The sequence below is a fragment of the Anthonomus grandis genome, chromosome 22 (assembly GCF_022605725.1).
Source record: "Anthonomus grandis grandis chromosome 22, icAntGran1.3, whole genome shotgun sequence".
NCBI classification, from domain to species: Eukaryota; Metazoa; Arthropoda; class Insecta; order Coleoptera; family Curculionidae; genus Anthonomus; species Anthonomus grandis.
This window is the reverse complement of record NC_065567.1, coordinates 26,998,919-27,010,562: the sequence shown is the minus strand read 5'-3', so window position 1 is coordinate 27,010,562 and position 11,644 is coordinate 26,998,919. Positions and strand designations below refer to the sequence as shown.

The window sequence follows — 11,644 nt, the reverse complement described above, 5'->3', positions numbered from 1 at the left end:
TTAACTCTATGTTGGGCGCCAAAAATTTACCACGTATTTTAAGAAGTTAAAAAAACCGTGATTTCTCTGCTCTTTGACGAATTTATTATTCGTATGTTTGAAATGCGCAGAGAGGTGCCATGGCCAATAAAAGGCAAATATATTAATTCCGGGCGGCGAGGCAAAATACGAAATATGTCAGGACGAGTCACCCGAAAACAGACCGGGAAAGTGTAAAGAATTAATGAGAGCGGGTCCCCGGCCAACTTTGATGTCTCTCAGCCGAGTTGTTTAAAGTGTCACCGGGACATGATAAATTGGACATATCGCAGCTGTCAGCCGGGTTATTAAGGCCCCCGAAATAGCTTAATGCTTTGGCCGCGTCCGGTTGTCGTTAACATGAGAGGCTGCCACACAGAAAGCCTGTGATACTGTGATAGAAAACGAAATAATATCGTCACGTCATCTTTTTCGAATGTCAGGGGGTGTTCGTTTCGGCCAGTGCCCTTTTTTCGACTACGTGTTGCTTCTCTATAATATTTAATGAAATTTAGTCAGTACGCACATGTGTTACACAAATACAGAATCATATTTTTAGGAAGAAAATGTATCAGATATAAACGGCATGAATGACCTTCGGTGACAGAAATACAGCAACTTCAACGGCGAGATCATTAAAGCACATACATAACTTGCATTGGCCATATAAAAACAGATACTAAGAGAGGCGGCAAAGTATTTACGAGGCAACGAAACGTTTATGAAGACCATTTCGAATGTTATTGCTGTTCACTGTCAGGAATGTGCCGTCAAAATCACTTTGAAATGACGCAGCTTCTAAAAGAACGTTAGTTAATGCATATTTAATTTTAACATTTGAATATCTCCGATACGCGGTCTTTTAACTATTAACTTCTAGTAATGTTTACACATTTTTTAGAAGCAATTTAAAGCAAGAAAAAGCGAGGACAGTTACCATCAAGATTACCATTGAAAGAGCACAAATTCCTTCTCGGTGTTACGGCGTCGTTTCTACATCCTTAATAGGCTGATTAAAAAAAATCTAATTAATCCATTACCATTAGAACACCTTGTATGACAAGCTAAGTAATGTCGTTACAGCTTGTAAAAAGAACTTTAGTAAATTGCTTTAGCGGTGGAATGGAAATTAATATTTACAGTTACCATTTTAAAACAATTTTATGAACAGAATATAATTATTAAGCTTTGTTTTTATTTTAAATAAATGTGGTAAAATCGTATAAAACTAAAAATATGGACAAAGTATGGAGGATAGTAAAAAGGTCTCTGTCATTTATTTTATAATGATATGAGTAAAAAATTATTATTGAACTCTCTATTGAATAAATCAATATAATTAAACATTGACTTCAATAAATAAAACGTCACCAATTAACCTACACGAGCTGCACCTTTAACAATATCAATAAATTCATATGTAACCTTTTAATCGTTTCCAAGCAACAAAACATAATTTAAATTCATTTAAGACTTTTTATCGCGCAATGATTAATTAAAGTCATTTAATTATAAGCCGTATCCAATTAAGTCGACTACAATATATCATTGAACAAATTAATGAGATGTCGGAAAGACATATGCCAGGAATAGAAACGGCGTTGTTCAACAAATGTTCGAATAAACGAATAAATTATCGTTTATTAAGAGGCCTACGGACATTATTATTTATTGGTTTGGGTAATTATCGGTATGTTAAAGTTGCATGTTTGTTGCAATCGCACATTTATAATATGAGCTTACAATATAAATATTTTTTTTTTCTTTTTTAACTAATATATAACCTTGTTGATACATATGATACGTTGCTTTAATTAAATTATAATATTTTTCTTGAAAGTAAGTCATTATACAGGGTGTCTTTGAGTAAAGTGACACTATTGGTAGGTTTATTAATATTTAAGATACAGGTTCGGGTAAATTAATAAATTAGTAAACTAGTTTTTGTCTGTTTATCAAAATTGTTTAAACAGAAAAAAAATTGAACATCACGTTTTCGAGAAAATGTGAAAAATTTACTTTTGTTTATATAGGAGCTACAGCAACTATATATAAACCCGTTATTTGACTTGTAAAAAACTCGAAAATCCGTGTTTTTTAGAAATAAAAATTAATATCTTTGGCTGTATGGATAGCGAAGCGATGAAATTTGACATGTCACCTCTTAATACATTGAGTATGATGAATTTGTAAACAATTTCCTTTTCTGGTACTCCCGAAGGAAGCCGTATTCATTGTAAAGTAAAAATTCGTACAAAAATGGATCCAATTCCTTTCGGACGCGAGAACTCAAATTTAAAGCCTTTAAACGACTTGACATTTTTAGGACATAAGGGTCAATGGGGCTTAAGAGCTCTATACTTTTTGGGCTAAATCCGTATACAGGGTGAGTAATTATAAGCGATCAAAATTGAGTAAGAAAAATCAAACTGCTTCAAAGGCTAAACTATTATTTAAATAAAAAAAATTTTCCGCGAAAATGGTTAGTTTTATAGGAGAAACGACATATTTGGACTTTTTCACTTTTTTTAATTTTCTGGCATTTTCAGTTTTTTGGAATTTTTCGCCAAGCGGGACTTATTTCGGAGAAAAAAAAATTATGAAAAAAAAGCTTCATTATTTCTCTTTTAAATACCATACAAACGAAATATTTGTGAAGTATACAGATTGAGCAACAATTAACTTTTCTCATAAAAGTCCGACCCAAAAATCATATTTTCTATAATAACTTTCTAGTAGCGCCACCTGGACCATTTATATTTTTAAGTATTAAAAACTATAATTAGAAAATTATTTACGTGTAATTAGGATTTTTCTAACATTAATAGTTTTTGAGATATTTTATTTTTCGAGTTTTATTCATTTGCGGCTTCCTTGTATATTATTACAAAATAAACTTTATCTGTAAGTTCATAAATTTAATTTTACAACAGATAATAAAATTTTAGCATTCCAGCTAAAGCATAACTACAAAAAAAATGCATTTTTCTCAAATTTCTTCGTTAAATGTCACCACAGGAGTGAAATAATCCAATATGGTTGTCAACAGCAGGTCACAGTTTCGTTAAATTTTCAGGAAGCTGTTAATGAAAGGTGCCGTCTAATCAAAAAAACTCAGAGCTTTCCAAATATGTGCATATCAATTGGGGAAATTGTGTATTGCAACCAGGAAAATTGGGCAAAGTTTTGACGTTTTTGAAAAGTGCTGTATTTTCCACATAGGTCAAATTGGATGTCTCAGTAACAAATTGGCACTTTTTATTCATTTAAAAATAATCAAATTTACACACGGTGGATCGTATTGATCTATTAGGTAAGTTTTATTGTATTGAAAATTATAAAAATTATTTGATTCGGGATTGGTTTAGGCTATAATTATTTAATTTTTAAAATTATAGATTTTTGGGTCACGTGATCATTATAACTTTTTTGCTATTGGTCCGATTAGGTTCAAATTTGGTATATGCTGTTTATTTTGACAGATATTTGTTATGTAACATAATATATTGACATACAACGCGATTATATAAATACATTATGGTTCTCTGAACCATGATACCCCAAGAACTCGTCCTCTTCTTGCTTCGCATATAAACTTTGGCCTCTCCGACTAACCAAACTTAAGTACCCCTGAAATAAGTGTTTTTTTTTTAAATTCCTTTATGGCTTTTCATAGACAAGACCTAAAGGTTCCAAACTGGTCTCCACGGACCATAAATATAGGAGCGAAGTAACTATATTTGTTAAATGGAATCTCTTGTATATTTTTACATAGATCAAAAGAAAATAATTTTCTTAATAAAAAAGTTTATTTACACTAATAGCCCTTAACCTAAAAATTATAAAGTTATAGCGATATTTTTGATCTATGAACAAATGCAGATTTTTCACATTTTTAACAGTAGAAAAATACCCGACTTTGTATCTTAAATATTAACAAAAATACTTAGAAAGAGGTAGTACCCTGTATAAGTAGTAACATAAGACTAATTTAAAAAATATCAAGACCTAGTAGGATGGTGTGCTTAATTTAACTAGCTACGACAACGAACCATTATTATAAAATCGCGATTTCAACAATTAAAATTAACAAATTAAATTAGCGACTGAACGAAAAAAAACACAAGTTTGCATAACAAATTAAAACGTTCGCCTTGTGACAGCGCCCCAACTGTCAGCCATTGTCTCTCATGAAAGACAGGCTTACAATACTTAATAGCTTGTCTATTTTGTTTTTATGGTAATCAACTTTGTTAACTTAATAATGGGATTGTTCGCTGCCTACACAAGTGTTGGATTAAATGTTATGCTGCCATGGCGTTAAAGTGTCGGGTGTAGCAAGTGGTAATGAATGATATTACAAAACAGATTATCTTTGGTAAATATATTCTTTTAAAAGAGTAAAAGTTCTCTGTAACCTTTCTTTTTCCGCTATATGAGTTGTTAGTTTATAAAAATGATATGTAATATGACTGCTAAAAAAACTCCTGCAAAAAACCAAATTATTATTTTTTAAAGCGCACCGCAGCAAAGCAAAGACAGGAATCCGACTTCCTGCCATAGCGCGATTCAAATCCTTGGGTCCATCGACGTCCATTCGTCGTCCGATTGTCGTCCCTCTGACTGACAGTTTGACTTGACTGATTGACGAACGGCCGACGTGGTGACAATGCAGGAATGCAACCGGGGCCGCGGCACCACTTTGATTCCTTCGATCTGCTTAAACAGTAGCGAAATGCCAGACTTGTTGAAATCTCGAAAATCTGCTTTCGATACGGACTGAATACTGATTAAATTGTCTGGGGAGTAACAACGTTCCCTGGGAGTTGTATTTTGGCGGTAGACGAAGAAAAGGTTTTGAAATGGCAGTAATGGCCTTCGATGTCTTCGGATTATGCATGCAGAAATACCGAACGGTTCCCAACCAGCTTAGACAGCTTTTTAAAAACGGTATACATGGTACTACTTTTCATAATGAGTTATTTGAACCAAGACATGTGAAGAGGATAATTTTTTAACCGCCCACTAAAGCCATCTACACGGTAGCCAGAGTCTAAGTAGTTGTGTAATTGTCATTATTTGTCAACGTAACAAACATTTACAGCCCACGATATGAATTGCTAGAGGGGTGCTGTACGTAAGAAACGATAAAATAGTTCTTAAAATAACCATTAAATTCATATAATAGTAGACTTAACTTAAAGTACTAAATTTAAATTATTTAAGAAACTTTGGGAATACATCTTAAATTTTAAGAGCTGTGAGAAGATTTTTTTACTAAGAGTAAATAACGTAAAAGAATTCAAAGCAGTACCTCTCTAATATAAGAAGCTGACACTGAGGAACGAGCAAGTCACCGGTGATATACGCAAAGTAGCCCTAAAGATATGCAACCGCCCACGTGTTACATTGTGCATTTGTTGTGATGGGCAGAATTAAAATAACATTTACATAAAGCTTATAATTTATTTTTCAGAGGATGTGAAAAAAATTGACATATTAACTAATGTTTATTATAACATTTCGATGTGTACATCTTAAGTCTATACTGCCCATATTAACTTAGAACTCCCCATGCTTACTCTACACGATCTGAAAAAGATTCATAAAATATCAACATCTATAAATTTAGTCGCTTTTGAAAGCATCAGACAGTTTTACAGGCAATGAACACGATAAAGTCACATCACTACCAAGATATATTAAGAAAACGAACGTGTGTGTGAGGTTTTAATGTTTCTGCTAAAAACGTAGTAAAATATGGACTATTGTTGATGCAAAATGCATTAGGCCAATAATAAATGATTTGTTCAATAATTATTATATATTTCAATTTGAATTTGTGTGGTAACATTTTAATCATTCAAATTGAAGTGATTTATTATATACCTAACACGAAACCAGTCCATAGCGTTATCGCCTCGTTAGTCCAATCCTTTGATATTTGCGTCCTGTCCTCTCCTGCTGCTTTTCTTACGAAGCATTAATGGCCAGGAGATTTTTGCTTTATGGCTTTTTAGCCTTGCCTCGTTAAATAAATAGCTGCGATGATATTTCGGCATCGCCGATGAAATATGAACAACGTACCGTGCGGTTATAAAAAAACGCTTTTACGTGTTATGCTGAAGGGGCTTTTGATCACATGTCATATGCCCATTTGTTTTAAATTTTGATAGGTATGTAATTTTTTTGCTTAACTTGTAAAATTAAATATTCATTTGCCACTTTCAAGGTATTCTTAAATTCAGAATTGTTCGTGCAGTTTAATATGCATGTTATTGATTATAATGACATTACAAACGTATTAATGCCATAAAAATACTCTAAATGCCGTATCTCGTTTCGTATCTGTAAACTGTTTAACTCTTCGCCGTCCAATTTACATATCGTCGGCGGTTCTTTCCGACTCTGTCATTTACACGTCGTTAATTTACAGGCTGTCTCGTCGACATGGCTGCCTGCAATCTCGGCATTATCGTTTTTTTTTGTTGAACATCAAACCGAAACCTGCCAGGCCGCACTTAAATAATAAGACTAATTTAATGCATTCGGTTAGCCGTTGAACGTCTAAACGTCAACACGAATTATATGTTTACCGTTGCGTGATTACGACACTTGGTTAACCAAGTGTCGGGTTGTTTTGTCGTAATTGACGCGGACCTTGTATTTTTATTCGCACTTATTTAAGTGATATTTAATCAATTAAATTTATTTATCAGAATATCAAAGTGACAATTATTTCTAAGACAGATCACTTGTCCATCTAAGTAATTTCGACACTTATTTAAAATCTAATGCTAGTAATATTGATGAAAGAGTCAATATGTACAATTAAATTCGTTCAAACTCAGGTCAATTAAAAATCGATTAAGTGTCAAAAATTCTTGTTTTGCTCTCTCTATATCTAAAACCTTTTTGTATGAGTCTCCACCGTTCCATCAACGTCTTTCCGTATGGGAGGGCACATTCATTCTATCCGACAAGGCGTCTAATTGCTTCTGATATCCCAGAGAATTTCAGCTTGTTTTGATTAAAACTCTTGTCACTTATTAATGAGCGGGCCTGTTAGACAAACTTATTATTTGTCTCTTCTTGTCTCTTAATGTTGAAGACTGAATTATTGAATTGGGTTAAGACGTGAATAAAATTTATTTGAATAAGTGTTATATGGCTTAATTAGCATACATTTTAAATTACAAGAGCAGCACTTAATATAAATTCATATGATTAAAAAAACATAAATTTTTATTTAAAAAAAAGTTCAAATTAATTAATTCAATATGAAATGGGTACATACGAGCTGGGATAATATAGTAAATAAGTTTTATGCATAACGTAAATGAATGTAATACAATTGTTATGAATTGATGAAGTAATCTGACAATATCATTATTACTAATTACACCTATGATTGTAATTAGTGCTTAGTGTGATACAACTATCACGTCATAGTCGATACTATGTGTATACAGCTTAAGATAGCCACTTGGCAACGTTGTTGTGTCGTTTCTGGTTATGTACTGGATAAAAAACTTCAACTCGAATGTTGCGCCCTCTAAATGTTGAGGAGTAGTACTAACCGAAAACGATTTTGTGACGTTATAGGAGCGGGAAATTTAAAATTTGATTAAGGCGCCAAATTTGAATTTTGCTCTGTTATACCGTACGCTTAAAATTAGTGGGACATGTGTTGTTCTTTCGGAAATTATAGTAGCCTGTGATAAATTGAAGTTTTCTTTCGTTTACATTTTTTATAAAGTCTTAATTTAATTTAACACTTTTTCTTTTGCATACCATATATTGGCTACTACATACATAGGTCTGAGCTTCAGAAATCAAACAAAAAATATTCATAAAATGTCTTACTATATTATAAAAAGAGATTATACAATAAAAATTAACAATTGTACATTATACATGCTTCTTAAACCATTAAATAACATATAAAAATTCTTCCAAATTCCATAATGTGTAAACTTACAAGTTAATTTAATTACGTGTTACAAAAAGTTAAATATAAAAATTCAATAAAATCACGAAGAAATTACTGCATACCTAATTCACTAGTAATGTTCCTTAGTAAATATTATAAATTAAATATATGTTTCTATTAATAGTAGCTGATTAAACTCAAAGTTTTTAAACTCAATGTTTTAATCAATGCTTGATTGTTGTCTGAGGGAAGCATCTCGTGTTATCCAGCTTTTACTGCCTGGAAAAAAAAATACGATATTTCTTTAAAGCAGTTGAAACCTTATCACTAATTGTGTGAAGAAAGAATTATATACTAAATTGTAACAGGCCTTAAAAGGCATATTTTAGTTTTCCCAGACAGTGGTTTTGTTTTTGGACCTCCTCGAATGCTAAAATTATTTTCTTTAAGTTAATAAATTAATTATTTAAAACACTCCGAGTCCATAAGAGCGTTAAGCTTTAACAACTTTTTTATTGCAGATTTTTGGTGATTAAATAAAAAATAATGATTGGTCATATTTAAATGATTATTTGTAACATATCGAAGCTAAAAAAGCATATTAGAATCTGAATAATTTTTGTATTAACTTGTGATTAGCCTATAAGAGCCTATTAAAATCATAAATTAGCAATAAAAGATGCAATAAGTAAAAATTACAGCTGCAGAAATAAATGATAAAATATTGACAAAATGTTTTACTATATTATAGACAAAAATTCACAATTCATACAATCCTAATTAACAATTATATACACCTGTTAAAACATTGAATAAAATATTAAATGTTCGTTTAAATTCCACAATGTATAAACTTACAACTTAATTGAATGAAGAACTTTGTTGCATCATCAAGGAATTACCCCCTACTCAATTCACTAATAATGCTTTTTGGTCAATATAAATAACCATCAACAAATAATCATGTATTGAAACTGTTTAAATTGCTCTTCTCTTAAGTTTGGGTTTAGAATAAGTTTAGACATTGAGGATGTTAAAATGTCTATAAAAAATACAATGAATAATTTATTTGGCTATATAATAGTGGTGTAAGTCTTAAGATATGCATTGCTAAGTTAATATTTTTGTACGATGATAAAGGTCAATCATTAATTAAAGAGCTTAGTTTAACTTAAGCAGTTCATAATTCAGCTAAAACTTACCACTTCTGATGACGCGATTTGTTAAGAAGACCATTCTAACTTATCTTATATTAAGCCTGGAAGGTTAATTGAAGATGTGACATCTGGTTTAAGGTTCCTCCTTGAATTGGACATGAATGAATCACAAATGAATTACATATGATGATATAGTTTTTCTTATTTTTTTCTGAGTTCTTATAGAATACAATTCACTTCTTTTTTAGAAATTTTCCTTCGTTCCATCTGTCAGCAATACACCTAAATAAAAAAAAGAGAAACTACAGAACACTATGTTGAACTAAACACCTTGAAAATTTTTGTGAGGATTTGATTAATATCAGTTATTTTTTTGGCAAAAGTTAGAAGAAAGCGTCTGGAAAAATGGGTTATAAAAAATGGCCGCATTTTAATTGGCATATCAAATGGCTGACAGTATGCGCAGTTTCGAGGTGGTAATTTCGATTTCTTACCGCCATCTGTATGTCGTGGAGTAGAAGATTTGAATCGCCCAAGCTTTCAAGGCTCTGAACAAGAGAAGAACATTTGGAAACAACGCTCTGCGTCTTTCTGGGCCAAAATTAACAGACTGCTGACTGATAGATAATTTATACACATGGTTCTACTAAAAAGTTGAGCACATTAGGTGTGCGTGCGATCCTCATTATGATTTATATCGCAAATAAGAGTGGGAAGGAGCGACCGTGGGGCCGCCACTGCATTCCGCGAAAGTAACAAATAATCCGCGATTTACAATCTTGTCGCGAAGTTAAAGTAGCCGAGTTTCTCGTTACCCGGCGAGCGAGCGAACGAACGAATGGGGCCCGATAAATAACGACCGCGATATATTTTTAAATTTACGCCCTTGTCACTTGAATTTATGGCCGAGTTATTTATAACTTTATTTTATAGTTGCCATTACGCTTCCCTTAGTCTTCTATTCATCAAGCTGGTTATTTTTAAGGCTCATTTGTGCCAACCTTTGAACACTGAAAATAAGTTTAGCAAATTAAACGTGTGTGGTTAAACGGGGGTAATTATGAGCCTGCACGTGTCAACGCATATTTGTTACGGATTTATTTTTAGATATATTAATATCAATAAATATTAAAATGTTTTCAACGGTTTACGTGGGTATATTTTATTAATTTTGAAAGAGGATTATACAAACAAATTCCAACTCGATGATGATATAATACGCTAATATATGGTGAAATATCCTAAATTCTTTAAACTGAATAAGTAAAATTTACGACAAAACAGGTTCTTTCATGAAATGGCAAGCGCGACGATGATCATCATTTAAAGGCGGCACTTATAATGAAGTTTTAAAAACAGAATAATAAGAGCGGCGAGATGTTGCAGATGCCATCAACTTCACATATAAGCAGAGGAAGAAGAAGCAGAAGAAGAAGAAGAAGACGAAGACCTGAAACAGGTCTCGGTGCGTCGTCGTCGTCATCGTCGTCGTCGTCGTCGTCGTCGTCATTAAAGAAGGCATGTGTGTTCTGTCGGGGATGACGTGAAAAATGGCTTCCTTCTGCGGCCCCAGCGAAGATGGCCGCCACGCCACCGCCGAAGCCGGTTAGTCAAAGAAAAATGCCGCACTGACAAGAGGTTGAGCACCACGCAGTTTGTCATAAATTTCGACCAGTGGCAGGGAATATAAATTATCCTGTACAAGGTGGATCTACCAGGACCGTTTTGAAAGTTCTATTGTGAACTGACATAAAGGGGCTTCGACACTAGTAGCTACGTTTATAATGCGTGTACCAAATATTTAATAAATGGATGAAATGGCACCACGAGGACTAGTTTTCCGGTGTAAATGGCAACTCACTAACATTAAATGCGCGAATTAGATGCTTCTCAAACAGAGTAGATTCAATTTTTTTTCGGTGTAAACACTAAAAAATAAAACACTATACTGTTTATACTGCATTTCAAATTGGTAAAAAGTAATAAAATGTAAATTTTTGTGAATCGTTCATGGATCTAAATAAACTTAGTATCTAGTTAATGAATAAATAGAAGAAAAACACAGATTAGCTCAATATTTAATATACTAATTTGGCAAGTAATATAATCTGTAAAAAAATGAATAAGGCTGGTGACACAGAGTATAAATATTACTTCAAAAGTGTTAAGCATGTTAAATATATCAAATAAGTCGAAGCAAAAATTGTAATTCGACACCGTACAGAGACCGCACTTTAATTATCTAATTTATCTATCTCTTATATTTGAATTTCTAATTATCTAATTTATCTATAATCTTGTCTATCTCTTACATTTGAATGGTGTTAATATAAACACAGACGATGGATATTTTTTTTTTGTTTTTTTGTCTTAAATAGTTAGTTCCTTTAGAACCGTTTTCAATAGTAGATAAAACAATCTGCGTGTTTTATTTCGTACCCATCCTATTATATGTTTTAATAGTTTTGTTAAATTAAAATTGTGTTCTCTTCCTTAGTTTCTCCTTAATAATTCGCAAATATTTTATAAAAAATAC

At 32.3% G+C, this 11,644-nt stretch overlaps 1 long non-coding RNA gene across 1 annotated transcript; it reads right to left on the bottom strand.

Annotated features, from left to right (window-relative positions):
• Positions 1 to 7,867: 7,867 nt before the first annotated feature.
• LOC126749047 (uncharacterized) lies at positions 7,868 to 10,996 on the bottom strand. The gene is made up of 3 exons (XR_007664865.1): positions 9,603 to 10,996; positions 9,154 to 9,390; positions 7,868 to 8,230 (listed from the first exon to the last, which is right to left on the bottom strand). It is a non-coding gene; the product is annotated as an uncharacterized LOC126749047 (long non-coding RNA).
• Positions 10,997 to 11,644: the final 648 nt, after the last annotated feature.